Genomic DNA, 15779 nt, shown 5'->3' on the forward strand with positions numbered 1-15779 from the left:
CAGATATATGCACACCGATGTTCATCGCAGCACTATTTATAATAGCCAAAAGATGGAAACAACCTACATGCCCATCAACAGAGGAATGGGTAACCAAACTACAGTACATATACACAATGGAGTACTATGCAACCCTAAAAATAACATAGAATCTGCAAAACACCACCTAACGTGGATGAACTTAGAGGACATTATGCTGAGTGAAATAAGCCAATCACAGAAGGACAAGTATTGTATTAGTTCATTATTGTAAAAATTCAAGGAAAGGTTTATATATGGACGGAAGTTTTCTTTCTTGATTACCAAGGGCAGGAGGGTAGGGGAGGAAACACTGCTAGAAAGGTAGAGATAAGTACTGATTTGGGTGAAGAGAAGGGCAATGGACCAAATGTGAATGATCAACATGGTGGCATCAAGGAAGAGGAAGACAGAGAGAGTTGCATAGGAGGTATAGACACCAAAGATGAACCCTTTTGCACATACAGTACTATGTTGTCAGTGAAGGTAAACATGGATAGATGGGTAGACAGGCTAACTATGAGGTATGTCTACGCAGAGGGGAGAAGGTTCGTGTCCATGACCATGGGTAGGGTTGGCAGACAACGTTTCGACAAGTGTATCTTTATGTTCTGTAAGAATTTCCAGGTATATAGTAGAATTGACAAGGGACAAGGTTGTAGTCACTTCTTGGCCACAGCCAGCTACCCAGAGGAAGCAAGCAGTTGGACCTGTGGGCTCAGGACCATAGCTGCAGGGGACATCAAGCTCAATTGGCATAACATACTACACAAATACATTGTTTCTCATCCTACTTTGGCAAGTAGCTACTGGGATCTTAAAAGATTGCAAGCAGCCACCTAGATGCAACAATGGGTCTCTCCTCATTCAGAGCAAAGAATGAAGTAAACCAAAGACACATGGAAACAGTTAGTCCAAGTGACTGGTACACCATGTGATCTTTAGCTTATAGGACTATGAGACCAGAAGAAATAGATGATGCCCAGCTACCACTGTCAACCACTCAGAGGGGGATCTATGTAGGAGACCCTGGGTAAAACGGGAGAACAATGTGGAACAAAATTCAAAATCATTAAAAAAGAAAAAAAATGTCCCCTAGCTGCCCTTCAGGTCTGGAATTGAACCCACTCTTGTGGCTTCCAGCCAAACAAAAGACAGGCATATGAGCTGAACATTTACATTAGGTAGATAGACTCTTTGGAGAGATCACTCATGGGAGAATAGAAGGGGCTGTGTATGCAGAGGGAGACAGTTCAGGGGGCAGGAGCGCATGGGAGGAAAAGACAAAGGGAAGGGGTAACTATGGGGAGGAAGTGGGACGAGAGCTGTTGCATTATGGTAAACTGCAGTCAATGTCATGAGACAAGGTGTATGTGAACTGCTGTATGGAAAAGGAATTTGCTCTGTAAACTTTAACCCAAATTGAAAAAAAATAAAAATAAACAGCAATGGCAAACATTATGTGCCAACCATGAAGGTGGGTACAGGAAGTACTTCATGGCAACTCTCTGCGAAAAAGAGTACTTCATGCCCACCCATCACCATCTAACAAAGCTTAAGCATGAATGCCTTTTATTTTTACATCTCTTCACTATTTGAGGAAAAGTGTGTATTTTATTAGCAACTTGCAGAGTCATTTCAAGGCAGCTGTGGTCCAAGGCCAGCCCATGGAAGACATGTGGATTGTGACTGCAAGGGCCCAAAGATCCTAAGACCTGGTGGCAACAAGATGGTGGTCAGAACCTGGAATGTTCTCACATTTGGCACCATGACGACAAGTCCTGGCGTAATTAGCACCATCTTCCTATTCCCTAACCAGGTTTTGCTTTCATTGTGGTAAATATTTTGTAACAAAACATCTGCCATTTCAAATTCTCCCCATGTACAGTTAAATAACATTAAACCATCACCATTATCCATTTCCAAACGTTTCCATCATCCTTAACAGAAGCTCATTGTCTGCTAAACGATGAGTCCCCTTCTCCCTCTCCCTCCTGCCTGCCCCTGCTAATGACTAATCAACTTTGGTGTCTATGTTGTTGTCCTTGAGTGTCGTCAAGTCGATTTCAACTCATAGCAACTCCATGTGACAGAGTAGAACTGTGTCATATGATTGTCCAGTCAGTTATCTTTACCAGAACACAACACCAAGTCTTCCTTCCATGGAGTCACTAGCTGGGTTACAGCCATCAATCTTTCAGTCTCTATACATTTGCCTATTCTGGATGTTTCATATAAAAGAGGTTGTATCGTATTTATCTTTTTAGCACTGACTTATTTCATTCAGCGTAATGTTTCAAGGTTCATCTATGTTGTAGCATTTCATGAATGCTAAAGAACATGAATTGAAAAATGCCCATCAAGAAAAATACACGTTAGGACCATAGACTCAGAGGACAACTAGGTCAACTGGCATCACACTGTCCACTGAGAAAATGTTCTACATCCTACTTAGGTGAGTAGTGACTAGGGTCTTAAAAGCTTGCAAGTGGCCATCTAAGACACAACTAATGGCCTCTCTGTGTCTGGAGCAAAGAAGAGTGAAGAAAATCAAAGACACAAGAAAACAGTCCAAAAGGACCTATGGACCACATGAATCCCAGCCTCCATGACCCAGAGACTGAAAAAACTATGTAGTGCCCAGCTACCACTACCAACCACTATGACTGGATCACAACAGAAGGTCCCAGATAAAGTAGAAGAAAAATGTGAAACAAAACTCAAAATCATAAAAAATAAATAAATAAATAAAGACCAAATTTATTGGTCTGATAGAGACTGGTGAAACAACCAAGACTATGGCCCTCAGACACCTTTCAAACCTGCAAGTAAACCTACCAGCAGGGATCGCCTTTCACCCAAACAATAGACAAGCCTATAAAAGTGAATACTAATACCAGGGAGTAATTAAATCCTCACAACAATCAACTGTACCAGAGCAAAAGGGCAACATTTGCCTAAAAATAAAGCTCAGAGCAGGAAGGGCAGGAAAGGACAAATGGAAACAGGAACCTAGGGAGGAAGTGGGAAGAGTGTTGTTAGAATGAGGGGATTGTAGCGAATGTCACAAAACAAAACGTGAATAAATTGTTGAATGGGAAACTAATGTGCTCTGTATAAACTTTCACCCAAACTACAATTAAATAAATAAATCGTAAAGCCACATGCTACTCCTGGGTCACTACAAAACAATGCAAAATTCTGTGAGCTTGCTGGATGCTTTCATTCTACATAATTAGCTTTCATATAATATAGCATTTCCACAGTGGGTCTATGGGACACTATGATCTCATGAACAATTCTGTTATCTACCATTTCTTAAATATCTTAATCCATTAACTTCTATGTACCTAAGTGAAAAGTTAGGATAAGGAGCCATGGTGGTACAATGGTTAAGCACTCAGCTGCTGAGAGGTTAGCAGTGGAATCCCACCCAAGAGCACTGTGGGAGAAAGATGTGGTGATCTGCTTCCATGAAGATTACAGCTAAGAAAACCCTACGGGGCTGTTCTACTGTCACACTGGGTCACTATGAGTCAGAATCCACTCGAAAGCACCCAAAAATAATGGCATTATGTAACATTTTGTACATACCCAGGAGTCTCAGCTGCAATATACACAACTTAGTCTAAGATTTCTTAAGTTTATAGTACCCTCTCTGAAAAATGAAATCTTTAGTATCACCTTTACAGAATCCTTATCTTTAAGATATCATTGGAAAGCAACACTTGTCAGGTGCCGTCGAGGCAGTTCCCAGTCATAGTGACCCCACGTACAACAGAATGAAACAGTGCCTGGTCTGGTCCTGCAGCATCCTCACAACTGCTGCTATGTTTGAGCCCATCGTCACAGCCACAGTGTCACACCATCTCATTGTGAGTCTTCCTCTTTTTTGCTGACCTACTACTTTACCAAACATGGTGTGATAGTTGGAGCTATGTGTCAACTTGGCTGGACCACGATTCTGTGTGGTTTGAGCTGTTGTGATGCGGTTATTCCCATGATGGGATCAGATGATTATGTTTTGAGTAGCCAATCTGTTGAAAAGGAGTTTCCCTAGGGGTGTGGCCTGCTTCCAGTATATCTATGGACATCCTGGGAAAAGAGACGTTCTTCTGTGGATTAGGATTCTGTGCTGCCTACAACTGTCCATGAGTGAACAATCCACCATTTGGCCTGGAGATCTTGGATTCGTCATTCGTTGGAGTCAACAGCCAGTATACTGCCTGCCAGCTCTGAGCTCCTCAGCCCCTGCACCTGCAAGAGTTGGGAAAAGCCTCCAGCTTGACATGGAAAAGCCTCCTGCCTGACATTTGATCCAGGAACTTTGGACTTGCCAACTTCTATAAGTGTGTGAGCCATTTTCCTAAGATAAATTTCTCTCCATATAAATACATATAAGCTTTACTGGTTTTGTTTCTCTAGAGGACCCCGTCTAACATACGTGGTATCCTTCTCCAGGGACTGGTGTCACCTGATAACATTCAAAGTACATGTGACGAAGTCTCACCATTCTCACTTCTAAACTTCTAAGGGGCATTCTGGCTGTTATTCTTCCAAGACAGATTTGTTTGTTCCTCTGGTAGACCATGGTATATGCAAGAGTCTTCACTAACACTATAATTCACAGGCATCAATTCATCTTCAGTCTTCATTATTCACTGCCTGGCTTTTGCATACATATGAGGCAAATGAAAATACCATGGCTTGAGTCAGGCACACCTTAGTCCTCAAAGTTACATCTTTGCTTTCTAACACTTTAAAGACATCTTTTGCAGCAGATCTTCCCCATGCAATACAAAATTTGATTTCTTGACTGCTGCTTCCATGGACATTAACTGTGAATCCAAGTAAAACGAAATCCTTCACAACTTCAATCTTTTCTCTGTTTATCATGATGTTGTTTATTGGTCCAATTGTGAGGATTTTTATGTTGTGGTGTTATCCATACTGAATGCTGAAGTCTCTGATCTTCATCAGTAAGTGTTTCAAGTTATCTTACTTTTAGAGAGCAAGGTGGTGTCATCTGCATATCACAGGTTGTTAATAAGCCTTCCTCCAGTCATGATGCTGTTCTTCATATGGTCCAGCTTCTTGGATTATTTGCTCAGTATACAGATTAAGTATGGTGAAAGGATACAGTTCTGATGTATATTCTTTCTGATTTTAAACCACATAGCAAAAAAAAAAAAAAAAAAACCACATAGCATCCCCTTGTTTTGTTGGCCCCACTGCCTCTTGGTCTATACACAGGTTCTGCACAAAGTCACCTTTATAGAGTCCTTACTTTTTAAGGTATCACTGGAAAGCAACACTACTTCTGTGTATTATAATGAAAAAAACAATTTAGTCATTTGATTTATCAAGATATTCAAGAAAATGAGCTTTCTCCCCTTGGGCCCTTTCATTAACTAATGTTGTTGTTGTTACGTGCCATGGAGTCGGACCTGACTCATAGTGACTCCTCCTTGGGTTTCCAAGGCAGTATCACTACGGAATTAGATTGCCCAACCTTCCTTCCAAGGAGTGGCTGGTGGGTTTGAACCTCCAGCCTTCTGGTTAGTAGTCAAGTGCCTTAGGGACTATGCTACCAGAGCTCCCTCATTAACTAATACAATATAGATAATGACACAGAACCAATACGGACTCAACTTTGTTTACTTAAATATTATTGATTCTATAACACATTTCTACCTTCCACGAAAATGACTCGCCTCTCTTGACAAAACAGCTTTTACAGAAGATGCTTAATGTTTAAAATCCAGTGTTTTATCTGCATTGAAGAAAACTAGTTCTATAAATGTTTGAAATTTTTTGAAGTTCTTTTAAAATGTAACATAATGTTCTTACCAAAAATATATGTATGTCAAGGCACAAAGCATAAAACTATAGCTTCTCCCAAACCATAAAAAATGAAATTCACCCTTTGGTCATGATTTCCCAAGAATATCTGTCACCTCCCCAAACTGAAAATATTTATAAGCTCAAAGGAATGATTAGTGTTCACCAGCACTGGGGCCTATGTCTGGGCTTGGGACAAGGAGAACAAGGGCAGAGTTCTCAGCTCAGGAAGGAAAGCATCCCACTACCAGCCACTGAAGGTTCCATTTTTGGAATCCTCAGGCACTACACTCAGGCTACTGTTTTAATTAATGGGAGGAAGTCAATTAATCCCACCATTCTTTCCACACAAATCAGAAATAAGCTACCAATTTAGCCAACAAAGAAAATCAAATGAGGCACAATGAATAAGCCAATTTCAGATAACAAGCAAATAGAACTGGATCACCACTTCAATGAATAGTTCATTGAAAAGCTTGAAGGCCCCTAAATTAATAGACTCGAAACTATGCTAAAAGGATACCCTCAGATGAATATACCAGAGATGAGCCAGAGTCCTGCCTACGAGCCACCTCATCATCAGGCCTTTTCATCACTTACAATCTTTTAAACTCATTTAAAAAATTCCATTAGCTATCAAATCCAAGAGGCAATGCAATGTTAGAGAAAGTAGGTTCTGGAATTAGACAATCTGTGTTTGAATGCCACCTCTATCACCAAGGGCAAGGAACTCACTCAGCCATGATCCTGGTACCCTGTCGCTCTGTGTCTTGGTTCTCTCTTCTGTGAGCAGGGATGCTAACAGAACCTACCTCATAGGGTTGCTGTGGGGCTGGATCATTACCCTTCAGTATACACAATCCAGCATGAAGGAGTTCCCAGGTGGTGCAAATGGTTAAGCACTCTACTACCAGCTCAAAGCTTGGCAGTTTAGACCTACCCAGAGCCACCTCAAAAGCAAGCCCTGGCGACCTGCTCTCATAAAGGCTGAAAACCTATGAAGCAGTTCTGCTTTAAACACATGGAGTCGCCACGTGTCAGAATCAACTTGATGGCAGTGAAGAACAACAACAATCCAACCTTATATATGATGCAATGTACGTTTTGCATGAATCTCCACAAGCTTAAAGATCAACAGGGCTATTTTTTTAGGCCTATTTTAAAAGTGACTATGGAATGCCATAGTCACTTTTAAAATAGGCCTAAAAAAAATAGTCCTGTTGAAAATAGCCCTGTCTGAAAACTGCTTTATAAGATTACAGGTCAGAGATTTCTGTCTGTTTTGTTCCCATACCTACAAGGGTGTCTGGTAGTTAAAAGGCACTAAGTAAGTGTTTGGTGAGTGAATGAATAAAAGCACGAAGAACAATGCCTTCCACTTAGCATGCACTCAGTGCATTATTACGATTATTGTAATTAGGTGCCAATATATTTTCAGGTCATAAAACAGTTAAGAACACACACACAATTTCTCATTGTATACTACTCTGAGAAACTTCCCGCAGGTGCCCGCTTTAAAAAAAAGACAGCTGCCAAAGAGACGACTCTGACCACAGTAACCCTATGTGTGTCAGAGAAGAGAACTGTGCTCCATAGTTTTCAGTGGCTAATTTTTTGGAAGTAGACTGTAGGCCTTTCTTCCGGGATGCCTCCAGGTAGACTCAAACCTCCAACTTTGTGGTTAGCACCTGAGAGTGTTAACTATTTGCATCACTCCTTACTTCCTGTTATTGTTGTCAGGTACCATCAAGTGGATTTCAATTCATAGTGACACTACAGTAGAACAGAACTGCCCCTAGGGTTCTATAGGCTGTAACCTTTACAGGAACAGATAGTCAGGTCTTTCTCCAGCAGAGCCACTGACTTGAGTTTGAACTGCCAGCCTCGTGATAAGTAGTCCAGCGCTTAACTATTGTGCAACCAGGCCTCCTTTGTGGTGGTGGTAGGTGCTGTCTAGCCAATTCCGACTCACAGGGCAGAGTGCAACTGCCCCGTAGGGTTTCCAAGGCTATCATCTTTACAGAAATAAATCAACAGGTCTTCTCTTCCACAGAGCCACTGGTGGCTGTGACCTTTCGGTTTGCAGCTGAGCGCTTAACCTTTGCACCACCAGGGCACTTTACATACACCCAATGCTGCCATGTTATTACATGAGGTAGAAGCCAGATGGCAGCCCACTCTGTTGCAAGGGATGTCAAGTTCTCCCATCATGCTTTGGATTCTTCCAGTGTAATGAGGACCTCCGGTTGGTGTGTGCTTTTACAAATCCTCATGCTTACATCAAACTGGTGCTTAATCTTTCAAACAACAACAAAGCCCTTCCTCTTTTTGGTTACTAATGAAGTCCAAATGGATTATGACTGGTGTTTCCGTTTGTGCTAACTGTGCACAGCCTCTCAGTGCCTAGGGAGATGACTGGTGCTGCTGCAGCAGCTGCTACCTGTCTCCCACTGCTTGAGCGAGTTCCCCTACATTATCTGTGTCATGTAATTACAAATACACGTGATCAACATTACCAGCGATGCCTGAGCTCACTTCACCGAGTAAAAAAAAAAAAAAACAAAGTACAGCTCATCTGCTAATTACGATGGGACTGAAGGAATACTTGTACTGGCTTCCTCCTCCTTGAAAAAAAGTTTAGAACCAATTATGCTCAAGCAGGGAGGGAGGAGTATAATTACCGAAGGCACGTAAAGGGACACAAACAAATTACTCAGGAACTCAAGACAATGTGGGTTCCCAATTCCCACGGAAAATGGCAATTCCTATCCTCCATTTAGAAATGTTCACAGTCAAAGCTATGGGCATGGCTACCTGTCTTCCCTGGTGGTTCAATGATTAAGCACTCTGCAGGTAACTGAAAAGCTGGCAGTTGGAACCCAGCTAGGGGCTCTGTGGGAGAAAGACTTAGCAATTTGTTCTCATGAGGGTTACAGCCTAAGAAACACTAGGGGGCAGTTCTGCTCACATGGGGTCGCCATGAGTCAAAAATCAACTGGAGGGTAGGCACATTCACAGAGCTGAGCTCAAGAAAATGGACTTCCACGAGGCACTTTATTTAGGCTATCATAACACATGCTACCGAAAGCCTCGTTTTATAAAGAAATAGTTTTATGCCAAATATGTTACTATCTATATCACAAAGTGCCAGCATCTGGTCGCCAGTACGAGTTGTTATAATATGCTGAAACAACATTCAAATGAGTCTTACAGACTCATTCTGTCAATGGAAGCCTAAGCTCTCAGAAACCACTGGGTTTATTTTTACTGTCATTTAAGTGGACCTCTGAGCATTAAGATAGGTGGCCAGGCAATAAAATATGCCCAGGAATATCAAATTAAAAGGCATTTTGTTCATTACTTTGGTTGTGTCTTGCAGGGAAAACCAATTTGAACATTTTAACTCAAATAACTGGTCAATCCAGTTAAGCAGGACTTTAACTCAAAATTCTGGTTTCACTTGTTTTTAATCAAATAAATCTAATCATGTGACACTGTATTCACCTATGCTTACAATAGTCCTACACTGAGTGTGTAGGTTTACCTTAGGAACAGCTTTCTTTCAACTAAGAAAATCCTCGTGAAGAGAAGTGTCAATAGACTATCATATCGGGGGGAAAAATATAAGAGACAAAAGAATTGAAAACAATGGAATTTAACTGAATTTAAAACATGTCTGAATAATATTACGACTTTAATTCTTTTTTCACCAAAAATTATGCCATGGAGCTTTTCTGACTTTTGATATCTAAAAAGAACTTTCCTATGACTATAATGATTAAAAATGAAATATAATGCATAAAGATCAATATCCCAGATACTAGCAAGCTGAAACAGACAGGTATTGGCTATTTTGAATCAGACAATCATACAGTCTATTATGCTGGGAATGATACATTGAAGAGGATCTATCCTGAAGTACAATGCTATCAGTAATAGGAAAATTTCCACATGCCTATCAGTTCATACTACTATTATTCAAATTTATTTAAAACAAACACAACCACTAAAGCCAAAGATGAGGAAACTGAAGATTTTTGCCAACTTCTGCTGTCTGAAATTGACCAAACATGCATCAAGATGTTATAATAATAATAATGATAATTACTGGTGACTAGAATGCGAAAGTTGGAAATAAAGAAGTATCAATAGTTGGAAAATATGGCCTTGGTAATAGAAATGATCCAGTGACCACGTAATAGAGTTCTGGATGATCAACAACTTATTCACTGCAAAACACCTTTTTCAACAGCACACACAGTGACTATCCACATGGACCCTGCTAGATGGAATACACAGGAATCAAATCTGCTACATCTATGGAAAGAGATCACAGAGAAGCTTAGTATCACCAGTCAGAACAAGACCAGGGGCTGACTGAGGGACAGACCATCAACTGTTCATATGCAACTTCAAGTTGAAGCCGAAGAAAATGAAAACAAGTTCACAAGAGCCAAAATACGACCTTGAATATATCGTTACCTGAATTTAGACACTATCTGAAGAAGAGATTTGACACACTGAATACTAATGACCAAAGACCAGTCAAGTTGTGGGATGACAGCAAGGACATCATACATGAAGAAAACAAAAGATCATTAAAAAGATAGGGCAGGAAGAAAAGACCAAAATGAATGTAAGAAGAGACTCTGAAATGGAGAGTAGCTAAAGTGTATGAAAAAATGATGAAGTAAAAGAGCTAAACAGAAGATTTCAAAGGGCAGCTTGAGAAGACAGAGTAAAGTATTATAATAAAATGTGCAAAGAGTTTGAGTGAGGAAATCAAAAGGAAAGAACACTCTTGGCATTTCTCAAGCTAGAAGAAATGAATACAAAAGTCAGGCCTCAAACTGCAGTACTGAATGATTCTATGGGCTAAATACTCAACAATGCAGAAAGCATCAAAAGAAGATGGAAGGAATACAGAGAGTCACTGTACCAAAAAGAACTAGTCAATGTTCAACCATTTCAGGTGGGAGGATATGATCAAGTCCTGACAGTATTAAAGGAAGAAGACCAAGCTGCACTGAAAAGGAAAAAAAAAAAGTCAAACTCGCTGCCATCAAGTCAATTCCAACTCATTGCGACCCCCCTTGGGTTTCCAAGGTGGTAAATCTTTACAGAAGTAGATTGCCCAGTCTTCCTTCCCTGGAGTTGATAGTAGGTTTGAAACACCAACCTTCTGGTTAGCAGTCAATTGCCTTAGGCACTATGCCACCAGAGCTGCACTGAAGGAACTGGCAAAAAACAAGGCTCCAGGAATTGACAGAATACCCATTGAGATGTTTCAACAAGTGGAGGTAGCACTAAAGGTGTGCACTCATTTATGCCAAGAAATTTGGAAGACAGCTACCTGGACAACCGACTGGAAAAGATCCATATTTGTGTCTACTCCAAAGAAAGGAGATCCAACAGAATATGGAAATTATCCAACAATATCATTAATATCACATGCAAATAAACTTATGCTGAAGATAATTCAAAAACAGCTGTAGGAGATACTGACGGGGAACTACCAGAAATTCAAGCTGGATTCAAAAGAGGACATGGAATGAGTGATACCATTGCTGATGTCAGATGGATCTTGGCTAAAAACGAAGAATACTAAAAAGATATTTATCTGTGTTTCCTGACTATGCAATGGCACTTGACTGTGTGGATCATAAAAAATTACAGGTAACACTAGGAAGAATGGGAATTCCAGAACAGTTAGTTGTGCTCATGAGGAACCTGTACATCGACCAAGAGGCAGTTGTACAATACTTCATGGTTTAAAATCAAACAAGGTATGCATAGAGGCTGTATCCTTTCACCATACTTATTCAATCTGTATGCTGAGCAAGTAATTCGTGAAGCTGGACGATATGAAGAAGAACACAGCATCAGGAATGGAGGAAGGCTCATTAACAACCCACAATATGAAGATGACACAACCTTGCTTGCTCAAAGTAAAGAACTGAAACACTTACTGATGAAGATCAGAGACTATATATAGCCTTCAGTATGGATTGTGCTTCAACATAAAGAAAGCAAAAATCCTCACAACTGGACCAATAAGCAACATCATGATAAAAAGAGAAAAGACTGAAGTTGTCAGGGATTTCATTTTACTTACATCCATAATCAATGCCCATGGAAGCAAATAAACCAAGTAGTGCACTGGGCAAGTCTGCTGTAAAAGACGTCTTTAAAGCATTCAAAAGTAAAGATGTCACTTTGAAAACTAAGGTGCTCCAGACCCAAGCCATAGTATTTTCAATTGCCTCTTACACATGTGAAAGCTGACAATGAATAAAGAAGGCCAGATTAGAATTGATGCATTTGAGTTGTGATGTTGGTGAAGAATAGTGAATGTACCAGGGACTGCTAGAAGAACGAACAAATCTATCTTGGAGGAAGTACAGCTGGAATGCTCCTTAGATGCAAGAATGGCTACACTTTGTCTCTCATAGTTCGGTCATGTTGTCAGAAGGGACCGATCCTTGGAAAAGGATATCATGATGCTTGGTAGAGAGACAGCAAAAAAAAAGGAAAGCCTCTCAATGAGATGGATTGACACGGTTTCTGAGATGATGGATTCAAGTACGGCAATGACTGTGAGGATGGCACAACAGGCAGTGTTTCGTTCTGTTGTATATACGGGTGCTTTGAGTTGGAACCAACTTGACAGCACCTAACAACAACAACAACAACAACATCCTGATCAAGAGGGAGAAAGATGAGGTGGTCTGCTTCTGTAAAGATTTACAGCCTTGGAAATACCAAGCAGCAGTTCTACTCTGTCCTATAGGATCGTTATGAGTCAAAATCAACTTGCTAGCAGTGAATATACTGATCAGTGCATTATACCAGGATGATCCCCCTTTAAAACGTGACAGTCTTGAGACTTATTTAAATGAGTGATTGATGGGGGGAGCAGATAAAGGGAAAGGGAAAGGGGGAGGGGGTGAGAGAGAGAGAGAGAGAGAGAAAAGAACTGCTAGAAAGGAAAACAAAAATGATGATGAGACAGGTAACAAGCACAGTGTTGCCGACATATTCTCTTTGCACGTTCTTACTAGAGCCATGGGCTTGCAAGAAACTCCACAAATTAGTAACAAGGGTTCTGCTGCTGCACATCCCATTGAAAGATCTGAAAGTTGGAATTAAATATTTATTTTCTGCCTCTGGTCAACAGCTCCAGAAACTGAATCCCTACAATGACTGCTAGGGGCTCAGCTGCTAACCCAAAGGTCAGTGGTTTGAACTCACCACCTGTTCTGTGGGACAAAGATGTGGCTGGCTGTTCCATACAGATCACAGCCTTGGAAATGCTCTGAGGCAGTTCTAATTTGCCCTATATAAGGTTGCTGTGAGTCAGAATGGGCAACCTGCCCTATAGGGTTGCCGTGAGTCAGAATGGGCTCGATGACATGGGTTTGGTTTGAACCAGTAGATGTGTGCCCCTGGCATGAGCTCCTGACCACAGCTTAGAAAAAGGCTGGACCCCAAAGCATTGCTGGAAATACTTATTATCACCAGGAACTATAGCAAGTTAGAGGCTACTAGAAAATTCTCTTTGTAGGAGTCTGGGGGAGGGGATGGTAAGGAGAATCCACCCCAAATTAAAAAATGGTATTTTTCTCCTTCATACCTCAATAATCAAAAATTATCAGGCATTATCCTAAAAGATACTGTAATAATAACCAACTGATGCTGAACTAGGGGAAAAGAAATTACATATCCTGCATCACAAAAGAGATGCAATTTGCATAAAATAGAAAGTATGATTTTCTTTTCAATGAAATCTTATAACTACATTTCAACAATCATGATTCCACATTTAGTCCCCAGAACTGCTTGATAAAGTAATATTTCTGAGCACTTACTATGTGCGATAGAATGTTCTTTATGCTTTAGACAAACTCTTCCCACAAGACCCTCACAATAATCTATGAAGCAGGCACTATTCCCAAGATCTTCTTACAGGTGAAGACTGAAATGAAACTGTGGCTTTTGCCATTATTAGCTGCCATCAGGTCAGCCCCAAACTCAGGATGAACCCATGCACAACAATATTGGACCACTGTGATCCATAAGACTTTTCACAGGCTGGTTTTTAGAAGTAGATCACCAGGCCTTTCTTCCTAGTCTATCTAAGTCTGGAAGCTCTGCTGAAACCTGTTCAGCATACTGGCAACATGTAAACCTCCAGTGACAGATGGGTGGTGACTGTACAGGAGGTGTAGTGGCTGGGAACCAAACCTGTTCTGCATAGATGGTGAGAATTCTACCACTGCACCACCCCTGACACCAACACTTGAGTAGATCTATAAATGTACTTTTTTTTTTTTTTTCTATTTCAAGGACAGTGATAGAAGACAGAGCTAACAACAGGAAGTCTCCAAGTGATTTATAAGTATATACTCCACAGAAATGGCCCTTATGCTAAGAAGAAGAAATTGAAGGAGGCCATGACAGGTTAAAGAAAATCCACCCAATTATTCACTAACAACAAGTAAACACAACAAACCCACAAAGAGGGAAAAGATCTTCTCTATTACATCTGGACAGTTAAAAACAAAACCCAAAACTAAGCACTAGCTTAATGCTGAAAGTCAAAGAGCAATCCTTTTCCAATTAAGCTACAATGTCGACCATCCTTGTCTCTAATAGTTTTCAGCTTCCGTACCTCTGCTGTGCTACAAGTGTTGCTATCAGCTCAACATTATTTGCTCAGAGGGTAAAGCAGTTTTCTCAAAACAAAGATTTACTGATAGCTGCTAATTTTAAAAAAATACAGACAAGTACCACTTAATATTTTATACTGTGAGAAAATCCTGGGAAGGATAGCAAAGAATTGTTAAGCTTACAAACACAAGAGTGTTTCCCCAGCACAGTGAACAAACAAGTCTCAGTGATTCACTCTACTGGAGGGGAGCTGAACAACAGATAATCCAAAATGTCAAAGAATCAGTTTTTGAAAGCTTCCATTTTCTTTGCACTTGAATAAAGGTGCATCCAGAATGGGGTAATCCACTTTGAACTAAGTCTTAAAGTCTCGTGAAAAGACAGGTTCCAGGAAGGTGCCCAGTTCCTTTCTTTTCCTTCTTTATCCCACTTCTCCCAGCAAGATGGTCCAGAAAGGAAATCAGCAATCTCGGACCCCCCACCCCACGTGCTGAGAGCAGAAGGGTTCAAGTGCATCATAAGATCATAAAAACATACCAAAAAAACAAACCAAAATCCACTGCCATCAAGCTGATTTTGACTCAGAGCAACCCCTACTGGGTTTCCCAGGCGGTAAATATTTACTGAAGTAGATTGCCTTATCTTCCTTCCATAAAGTGGCTGGTGAGTTTGAACCACCAACTTTTTGGTTAGCAGTCAGATGTCTTAAGGCACTGTACCACCAGAGAGGGAAGGGGAATACGTCTGAGGTTCTTGTTATTTATTAGTTGTAGTCAAGTCAACTTCTGGCTCACGGCAGCCCATGTGCAGAAGCCCTGGTGGCACAATGGTTAAAGTGCTCAGCTGCGAATCAAATGGTTGGCAGTTCAAACCCCCCAGTCACTCTGTAAAAGACAAATGTGACAGTCTGCTTCCATAAAGATGACAGCTTTGGAAGCCTTATAGGGCAGTTCTACTCTGTCCTATAGGGTTGCTATGAGTCAGAACTGAGTCAATGGCAACAGGTTTGGTTTTTGGTTTAACCTTTATAGAAGCAGATCACCAAGGTCTTATCTTCCTCAGTACCACTGGATGGGTTCCAACTGCCAACCTTTAAGTTAGCATCGAGAGCAAATTGCTTGCACCATCCAGAGGCCTTTTAGATGGCTGATAACACAGTGATAATCTACACACTTGATCAGGTGAGAGCATCGTATGAAGGCCAGACACACACATGGCAGATAGTAGCGGCTTTGTGTCTATTACCTATT

General features: G+C 40.8%; 1 protein-coding gene across 1 annotated transcript in view; it reads right to left on the reverse strand.

The window, feature by feature from the left end:
* Window positions 1-15779, reverse strand: part of SMARCA2 (SWI/SNF related, matrix associated, actin dependent regulator of chromatin, subfamily a, member 2) — a 239576-nt gene that overhangs the window by 156293 nt on the left and 67504 nt on the right. The window lies entirely within an intron of this gene.

Source organism: Orycteropus afer, unplaced genomic scaffold (assembly GCF_000298275.1).
Source record: "Orycteropus afer afer isolate SDZICR_OR568_19922 unplaced genomic scaffold, OryAfe1.0 scaffold00005, whole genome shotgun sequence".
Classification (NCBI taxonomy): domain Eukaryota; kingdom Metazoa; phylum Chordata; class Mammalia; order Tubulidentata; family Orycteropodidae; genus Orycteropus; species Orycteropus afer.